The sequence below is a fragment of the Arachis ipaensis genome, chromosome B03 (genome assembly GCF_000816755.2).
Source record: "Arachis ipaensis cultivar K30076 chromosome B03, Araip1.1, whole genome shotgun sequence".
NCBI lineage: Eukaryota > Viridiplantae > Streptophyta > Magnoliopsida > Fabales > Fabaceae > Arachis > Arachis ipaensis.
The window spans coordinates 95,209,145-95,219,646 of record NC_029787.2 but is presented as its reverse complement, the minus strand read 5'-3'; the positions used below and the strand labels follow the sequence as shown (position 1 = coordinate 95,219,646).

General features: G+C 35.6%; 1 long non-coding RNA gene across 1 annotated transcript; it reads right to left on the bottom strand.

Annotated features, from left to right (window-relative positions):
* Nucleotides 5,515-6,347, bottom strand: LOC107634549. Its single transcript, XR_001618971.2, has 2 exons — nt 6,229-6,347; nt 5,515-5,810 (listed from the first exon to the last, which is right to left on the bottom strand). It is a non-coding gene; the product is annotated as an uncharacterized LOC107634549 (long non-coding RNA).

The following is a 10,502-nucleotide window of genomic DNA, read 5'->3' as shown; positions in this document are numbered from 1 at the left end:
TGATCTAAGTCTTCTTGCTGATTTACTTTTCTGCTACAATTTCCTTCTCTGTGATTTTTACTTTCTGTTCCTATTGCTCCCAATTTATTTTCCTGCACTTTTGTTCCTCTGCACTTTACATTTGAGCTACTGTGATCTGAATTTAATTTTTCTGCACTTTAAATTTCCTGTCACTTGTTCTCAAGATCTCTTCAATTGTTTGCTTTACTGCTTTCCTTTAATTTTCCAGCACCCAGCCCCCTTTACATTTCATGCAATTTACCTTTCTTGTCATTCAAGATTCTGCCAATTTACATTCCTTGCTCTTTACGTTTCTACTCATTTACTTTCTGCAACTTTAAATTTCTTGTCATTTACATTTTGTTGGTCACTTTTCACCCAATTCACCAATGTTAGCTTGACTAGACTAATCACCTCACTAAAGTTACTTGATCCATCAATCCCTGTGGGATTGACCTCACTCTTGTGAGTTATTACTACTTGATGCGACCCGGTACACTTGCCGGTGAGTTTGTGTGGAATCGTCTTTCCACCCATCAAGTTTTTGGCACCGTTGCCGGGGATTGATTTAGATCAACAATGATTAAGTGCGTGAGAAGCCTAGATTAAGCATCTTTGTTTTTGTTCTCAGTTTTAAGTTGATAGCAAGGTGTTTGAGTTATTGCCTCACTAAGAAATTTTTCTTTGTGACATGAATTTCAATTTTCAATGGTGTTGTGTTTTATAAAATTTAATTGGAGTTCAACTCATCTTGTGATCAAACAAATTTTATGGGATATTACCCACCATCACCAATCTCTAATGATGGCTGGGGATATCACCAACAAATTACAGATCCTGAGCACTCCAATCCATGGAGATATGTCTCAGAACCAAGAGAATCATATGGGATACTTCCCACCACCACAAAATGATTCAAGTCATTATTCTAATGGTGGTTGGGAGTATCACCAAGAATTAAAAGAGTAAGAACACCTCCCAAAACCATAAGATGACTCGTACTGCTATAACAACCACTCATATTGTGGCTCGGAAAGTGAAAATCAAAGGAATCTTGATGATCCATACTTTGTTCATCAAGAAACATCATCACTGGAGTGTGCTTTCAATAAATTCATGCAAAATTATCCACCAATGTTACAAGAAGATCCATACTGTGATGAATTCAACAATTCTTCAAGTTGTGCTTGGGAGGACCAAAACTAGAAAGCATATCACAGTTCATACTCCACTTATTAAGAGCCATCATCACTTGAGCAAACCTTCAATTCATTTGTGCAAACTTGTCCAACCTCACCTCCTTGCTCCCCATTTGAAAGTTCTTCATTACTTGATTTTGCCTCAACACAAAGTCTCCTCCAAGATCCATACAACTCATTCTACCAACCACAAAACTTATTCCACAATCCACAAAATTCATTCCATACCACTCAAAATAACATCACCACAACACATCCATATCCTCAAGATTGCTCTCAACCTTCTTCTCTTGAGCTAGCAGTTGAGGATTACCTTCAATGGTCCAAAGAATCCTTAGAAAGCCGATGTCAAGTCATTGAAAGACAAGGACAACTCTTGGAAAAACAAAAACAATCATGGAAAGAAATCCTTTTCAAGAAGATGGATGGGCATTTAGAGCAAAGCAGGAGAAACTCAGGAGAACCAAGAATTGAGGATAAAGAACAATCTGTGAGTGAGGAAGTGGAAGACAAGAACAAAAGGTCCCTGTGTCAAGTGAAATTGCAATGAAGGATGAAGAACATGAGCCAAGGATTTTATATTCATAGAGGCTAATTGAAGTGACAATGGAACATGATGACTCCCTCCCAAAGGACTTAATGGAAGATCAAGCAGAAGAAGGGGAGGAAGCCAATCAAGAAGATTCACGCTCAATTGAAGCTGAGGATTACATAGATGAAGGGCTCATTGAGCCAGCAATTCAAAAGGCTCTGGATGAAGATAAAACTCCAATAATCACACAGCAACCAAGTCTTAAATCCAAAGAAGTGAAGGCAACTAACAAGAGCACCAATCCTGTCCCTGATCCAGCAGGCAAGCTCAATCAAGCCATTTACAAAAGGAAGCTTGCTGAGGAGAGGCCAAGACAAGGGACAATAGCTGAGTCTTCTCCCCCCTTGAGGTCATTCCTCTTAACAAACTGGACGAAGAGAAAGAAAGTGAAGAACAACATGTCAAGTTAATGACACTAAAAGAGCGCTTGTTGGGAGGCAACCCAACCTTAGGTAACATTTCATTCCTTTGCTTTGTTCATTTTCTCTGTCTGTTTTGTTTAAATTTCAATAAATTGGTATATGATTACATTCTAAGTTTGGTGTTGCCCTGCAACAATTTGTTTTCAATCTTTTTGGATGATTGCATCAAAAATGAAAGTGTCACACTAAGATTCTAAGTTTGGTGTGCCACTTAATTCTCTATGCAATTCATTAAGCAACACCACTTGCCTGCATAATCATAATGCCCTTTGCAGTGTTATCTTTCTTTTAGTTAGACAATTTTAGTTTTCTCTTTGTTTTAGTCATTTACGTATTTTTAATGCTTTCTTCTATTAACTATTTTTGTTAATACATCACTAAGAGATCCTTATTCATGACAGATTCTTGGCTTGGTGATTGTACTTAACATACAACAGTTTCATTTGCTTAGTTTTAATTCAAATAAATTGACATATGATTGCATTCTAAGTTTGGTATTGCTATGCAACAAAATTTGGTTCCAATCCTTACTAGATACTTGCATCAATTCCAAGTGAAAGTGTCACACTAAGTTTGGTGTGCCACTTATCTTTTATGCCATGTATCATGCACACCCTCTTATGTTTGCAATCACAATGTCTTTGTTTCTTGTGCCTTGATTGTTATCCTTAATTTTTCTTGCTTAGAACACATGTACTACTAACGTTTCATTGTGTAAGACACTCATGATCCATGTTAGCCCCATAGCCATTGTTCTAATTATTGCTTGAGGATGAGCAAGCATTCGGAGTTTGGCAAGGGAAAGGGAAGAATAGAAGGAAAAGGATAATAGTAGAGAAGGTAAATTACAAGGTTGTAAAGTTCCTCTTCCTCTCATTTGTTTCCAGCACTTTAAATTGCATGATTGTCTTTATCTTCTCTGTATGCATGTGTGGTATGAATAAGCATAGCCTGAATTTTGATTTACAACATGTTGCTATGACATTATGACTACCAACTTAAGTTTTGTCAATTCAAAAGCAATAAAGCATCATGATCATAAACAAACAAGGAATTAAGAAAACTTAGCATGTGCATACAAGTATTGGAAGGCTATTATGGTTAACTGTTGCTCAAATGCATTAGATTTTATTTAATTGAAGTTTTCATCTAGGAAATTTTGTGAAATCTTTTGAAATCATGAAAACCTTGAAGAAGCAATTGCAAATTGAGGCAAGAAAGAAAAGGGGAAAGAATGAGAAAGATGAAGGCTCTGAGTACCAATGACAATTCAATTGTTAAGTACTTGTGGTGTTTATGTATCAAGCAAAAAGCTTGAAAATAAAACACTTAGAGTCAAGGTTAGGCTCAAGTGCAAATGCACTCCCTTAAAGCTCAAGGCTCTGAGCATCAATGATTAAAGAGTTAAGAAAAGAAACAAATGAGCTTAAAGAAGTCCTCTAATTAAATTCTTGTGGTGCTTATATATCAAGTGGTAATACTTGAAAACAAAGCATTTAGAAGTCGTAGCTTTGTTATTAACTCATGGGGCAAAGCACCCAAAAGGAGAAGCTAATAAGAAAATGAAAAGCTTGTTTCAAGGAAGAAATATAAGGAAAAGATTTCATAAAATGAGCTAGATAGAAGCATCAATCATTTAAATTTCCTTTGTGATTGTAGCATGCATAGAAAACTAGCCGACCATGAACATTGAGTTGCTATTCTTCTTACCTTGGTTTGTTAAAATGTACTACATGATTCTTTTCTTGCTTGGGGACAAGCAAGGTTTAAGTTTGGTGTTGTGATGACATGTCATCATGTCATATTTTCTATGCTTTTTCATACAAGAAATTGATGATTAGTGCTTAAATATTGCATTCGTTTGTGCTTAAATGGTATATTTCTTTAATCTTTTGATTTTAGAAACTTTGTAGGAAATAAGAAGAAAAAGAAGCAAAAAAAGCACAAAATAAGCTAAAAAGAAGAAAAGAGGAATTTTGGGCACGCTTTGAAGATTGAGCACGCTTTGGAACCTTAGGCCACGCTTTTTAAAGTGTGGCCCATGACCATGGAGCCTTGGCATTAGCATCATGAACTATCATGCATTAATGCTTATGCATGCATGCATTTAATTATTAAGTGACTGAATGAATGAAATGAATGCATGCATAAAACATTTAATTAATAATGCCAAATGAATGAAATAAATGAAAGCTATGTTAAATAATTGGCATTACTGATTAAATGTAATAATATAATGAAAGCATGCATGGAATAATTAATTACTAATGCTAATGAATGAAGGCGTTAAATGAATGAATGCTTTAACGTTAAAGCACTAGCATTATTAATTAAAGCCATACATTTCTAATGCAATTGGCAAATCAAGCTTTATGTTAATGCATTAATAAAAGCATGCATGTAATACATTAATAAGAAAGCCAATGAATGAAAGAAACAAAGGCTAGCGCTCATTAAAAGGAGCGCTACGTTAAATTTTGTTCACTTTTTCCGGCTTTTCTTTAAGCCTTGTGACAGCATGACCATTCCTCCTTCAAAGGGCCATAACTTGAGCTACAGATATCCAATTGATGCGCTTTTAGTTGGGTTGGAAAGCTGACATTCAGAGCTTTCCAACGATATATATAAATCTATATTTGGAATAAAATTGAAGTACAAGTGATGGGAATCTTTAAGGCCCAAGAAAAACACTCAACCAAGGGAGCAAAGGCCAGCACCAAGGCTCGAAGGGGCAACCAAGCAAGGCTGGGAGCATCAATGACAAGGAGGAGTAGCGCTCAAAATTTCAAGCGTAGTGCTCCCTCTTGCTACCTTTTTCGTGCCTCCAAGCAAAGCAAAGCATGCACACCAAGACGCACCAGGCAAAGGCCAAGGAAGGAGCGCTAAAAAATTCAAGCATAACGCTCCCTTTCCTTCACTTTTTCGTGCCTTTCATGAAGAGCTAGCCAAGGAAAGCAAAGCTCACCCACTCACCCAAGGAACACTACAAGATTCAAGTTGATTTGTGGTGGTTTTTTTTCTTGTTTGTGGGGGTTTGAAACCCCTACCAAAAGGTTAGTAGGAGTTCCTTAAACCTCCAAAATTTGAGGTGTCACGAGCTGATTTGTGGCGGTTTTGTAAAACCCCCAAAATATAAGTTAGTGGCGGTTCTTTGTCTGCTTTGTGGGGGGTTTTGAGTTTAATTTTTGGCAGTTTTTTGAAATTTTTGTGGCGGTTTAAAACCTCCACAAAAACTGAAATTCCAAAAAAAAAAATTATATCAAACTGAACTGTTGCAAACAATTTAAAAGAAAGCTAAACATATTTGAAAGCTATAAACTACTATTATTGATTGAAAAAATTACATCAATCAAGCTAAAGATTATTTAACTTTAAAGAAATTGGTAATTAGTATGGAATGAACAAAAATTTAAACAAATTACATCAATCAAATTGGTATGAAATGAACAACTTAGATCAATTAAATTTACATATTTTATATGACCTAACAATATATAAAATGATATCAGATAGTAACCCACCACTGCAACAAGAAATGCGGCCTTAAGATTGCCACAGGCCTCACAGTAAGCTCTATTTGTCAGGAAAGGGAACTATCTGCTCAGGTAAGAAACAAATAATATCAATAAGCAAAAAATAAGCATTAACTTCAAGTAAAACCTATACAAAATATAAATATGGTAAAAAAACATGCTTCTGTAAAAGATAGAATCCTCATTCTTCTGAGAAACCCTTCACAAGGTGTTCTACGCCATCCTAAGGATCCCTTCTCCTATAATAACTCTTCAGCATAAAAATGTAAAACAAATTATTGTAACTTGTTTCAAACAAATTGATCTCATAGAAAATCTGCTAGATGGCTTTAATTGCTAGAGTTACATGCCATGACTAGTGACCTTTGCATGAATAAGGGGGCTTATCTCTACATTTCATCATTGACAAAATGCCATTTTTAAAGAATCATGAGCAATGAGTTTTATATAGTTAGCACTATAAAATATTAGCAAGGCCTCACCTGTTCCACTTTCCACTAGCACCAGCAGAATATCCCAGGATATTGCCAACTGCCATCCATGAACAAAATATAGCATTTACTACATTGTGTTGATCAGGACCTAATAATAGGAAAATTATTGTATCATGATGTTTCATCAATATTAAGAAGGTATTTAATACAAGATGAAAATCACGAATCCACATTGTGATTGTTGAGAACGTGAATAAAGAAAGCATGTAAAATAAGCAAATTCTACTTGAAAGGTCAGCCAAAAGTGCCCGAGCTGGTCCCTACAAATTAAAATTTGAAAACATAAAATGAAAACTTACTTTCTTTCATCAATATAAAGATAACAAAAAGAAGCACATTCTAATTCTTTGACCTTACCTGCACAGTGTTGTTGGCAAGATCCAGCATCCAGAACCCAAAAATAAATACAAGAGTAGCTCTTGTTCGGGTAACTTTAAATGTGCTAGAATTTCAAAAATATAAAATTTATTAGTATTTAAGTAGGTTAATAGACGTGAAATTTTAAAAGCAGAAGTGTGGTAAAACTAAAGAGTAAACAAGAATGAATAGATGGCAAGAAAAACCTACAATGCTCACTTGTATCTCCGAATAAATATCCAATGGTCTGCAAAAAATTCAATTAATATCACCAACATTACAAGACATAATTTAGCTAATATAAAATTAAGTGTCAAAGTAACCCAGATGTAAACAATAAGGACCACTAATGCTTACAGCCAAGGAAATCATAAGGGATCCTGCCAGAATTAATGGACCCTGTTATTTGTATGTTTAAATCAATCTAATAATGAATCATAAATTTGTCCAGACCAACACCCATATTCCATAGATAGATATATGTTATAAAGTTAATAAACATTCAGTGAAAAGGCATTGACGCTTGAATATAATTTAATCGAGCAATAGAAAAAAATAGGCATGAGAAGAAATTTAAAAAATTAATATAAAAATTAAAAATAAAGCAAGACTATATCACCTATCACAAGGCCAGTAATAGGGCCACAAAGCCAGATAAATGAAGAAAATGCATATCCTATACCCAACGTCGAACATCTGCACCAAAAATGAGTATACAGTTAATTGGAAAGCTGAATATAATTCTATAAAGACATACATTAAACATTGACAACAAATTAGTTAATACCAAAAGCATATATTAAAAAAAGGATAATCGCCCAAAACAAGTCAAGCAGAAAACCATGCAAGCAGATACACCTCTTATGCAACTAAAATAATTAAATAATAGAAATACTCCTCTGAGGCCAATTGCAATTGATCAACTTAGAGCTCAAGAGAATCTGCGCTCAACAGCTTGTGAAGTGACAACTTTGAAATACCAATTCTGTGGCGACTGGTGAATGCCAAATAGTGTCGAACAAAATTTCTGCGGACAGATAAACATTCTGTTCATGAAATCCACATAAAAGGTGGAAAAATAGCAATCTGGAATCATTGAAATCATAGAAGCAAGTGAGAAAGTATTCGCATGAAGCTGAACTAGGCACAAATTGGAGTTAATAGAGATCTCAAATTCAATTCATCTTTCTCACAGACATGGAGATTGTCTAAAAAAATTCTGGACGGAAGTGAGTGAGAAATTTAAGTCTCGAACTAAACAAGAATAAATTAGGAAGAAATTCTCATCGCAATAACTTGGAACATGAGAATCAGTTCCACGAGATCTGATAGCTTCGAACGCAGCTTCAATCAAAGCTTCCAGAGACTCCCGCTCGCACGCCTTCCAGATCTCCTCAGCTAGTGTTACCGCATCCGCGCCGAAACCGCGCTATGAGTCCTTCAAGCCATCGGAGCAAAAGCAGAACCAGCAGAAGAACCCGTCGTGGAAGATGACGCGGAAGCAGATCTAAGCATTACCTCAACGATTTGAATGCAATCATCACTGACTTGGAACGAAGGAGACAATGACGGCAACACCGGCAAGAAGATGAATGGCGGTGGCGGTGGCGGTGGCGGTGGCAATGACAATGACATTGAGATTCTAGAGTTTCAGAGAGATCTCACTCTCCTTCGTCCTTTCTCTCGAAGCCCTATTTTGAAGTTTTAATTTTTTTTTTGTTGGTATGGGCTGAGTGAATGAATAATTGGTTGGATTGGATTTTTTTTATAATTAATTGGATTGGGAGTATTATAACAATGAGAGTTTTTGTTAAAGGAGGTTTTATAATTTGCCACAAATAAAATATATTATGGAGGTTTTTAGTAACTCCCATTAAAAAAACTATCACAAACAAATAAAAATTTTGAAGTGGAAGCAAGCATCATGTAGTGCTCAAAGAGTGAGCGGAACGCTCACTTAGTGAACGCTATGGGCAAGGACCAATTGAACCAAGCAACCCTGACCCATGCCACTTGAACCAAGCCATCTGGATTCACTCTCATTCAAGTCCAAAGCAAGCAAATCCCATTAAACATGACTCAAAGGCACACAGAGAAGCTAGAATAGGAATTTCATTTTTAATTTGTTTTCAATTTCAATTTCATTTTCATTTTGTAAAGCCTATATAAAGGGCTCAATTTCATTTCATTAAGGAGGCTGGCTCTACTAGAGAGCAATAGGAGTAGGAATAGAATAGAGAGCTCTTTGTTTAAATTTTCCTTTGTGAAATTGATAATTGGAACTGAGATTTGGGATTTCTTTTCCTTTCTGTTTCATTTCCTATCCTCTGCAATTTGCTTTCGGTTTTGATCGAGAGAGCATTGAGCTTTTGGCTTTCTTTATGTTTTTTCTATTTCATTGAAATTGTTAATTTCTCTTTAAGATTTCAAAATTGATCTAAGTCTTCTTGCTGATTTACTTTTCTGCTACAATTTCCTTCTCTGTGATTTTTACTTTCTGTTCCTATTGATCCCAATTTATTTTCCTGCACTTTTATTCCTCTGCACTTTACATTTGAGCTATTGTGATCTGAATTTAATTTTCCTGCACTTTAAATTTCCTATCACTTGTTCTCAAGATCTCTTCAATTGCTTACTTTACTACTTTCCTTTAATTTTCCAGCACCCAGACCCCTTTACATTTCATGCAATTTACCTTTCTTGTCATTCAAGATTCTGCCAATTTACATTCCTTGCTCTTTACGTTTCTGCTCATTTACTTTCTGCAACTTTAAATTTCTTGTCATTTACATTCTGTTGGTCACTTTTCACTCAATTCACCAATGTTAGCTTGACTAGACTAATCACCTCACTAAAGTTGCTTGATCCATCAATCCCTATGTGATCGACCTCACTCTTGTGAGTTATTACTACTTGATGCGACCCGGTACACTTGCCGGTGAGTTTGTGTGGAATCGTCTTTCCACCCATCACCTAGTTTGTGGCAAGGCTTGTCACCTCCTAGTGGAGGTGGAACACAAGGCTTTCTGGGCTGTAAGGGAATGCGACATGGGATTTGACAAGGTTGGTACTGAAAGGAAGCTGCAACTAGCAGAACTAGAGACCCTTCAACTCGAAGCATATGACAACTCCAGGCTATACAAAGAAAAGGTGAAGGCTGTTCATGACAAGCATATCAAGAGAAGAGAGTTAAGACTTAGGGAGCTAGTTCTCCTTTACAACTCAAGCCTGAGGCTCTGAACGGGTGGAAAATTGCCGATAAAGAATTTATAGAGTAAACAGCGTTGCAAGTATAGTTCTTAACCGATGAAAATCTGCTTATCAATTTAGAAGGGTTGTCACAAAATTAGAATAAAAATACTAGGAGTATGAATTCCAGGTCATCTCCCAACGAGTTGACAAAAGAGTGCTATTTTATTAGTCAGGAATTTTTCGAGAAATTTTAAGAGTGGAGAACAAGAAAGAAAATAATTATAAATTAAGGAAATGAAAATTAATGAGAGATTTTATATAATTAAAATAAAAGCCTTGACTGGAAGAAGATTAATTGGAATTTCTATCCTTGTTAGATTTCCCAAGTGCAATAGTAAGAGGTTATTGTTCTACTTAGTTATCCTTTACTGAATAAAGGAAAGTCAAGTAACTAACTAACCAACTCTAAATCCCAGGTCCTAATCCTCTCCTAAGGAAGGATTAGAGTCAGAGACTAGAGAGTTAGCCAACAACTTCTGATTCTCAATTGAGACTTGAGTATTCCAACTCAAGGGTTTCCTTTTAATCAACTCCCAAGTCAAGTTGGAAGTCTACTCCATTGACATGAATACAATGTTCACAGGCATATAATGAGAATAAAAAGAAGACATGATAAATTAATTAAAATAATAACTGAAAATCAATTAAAGGTA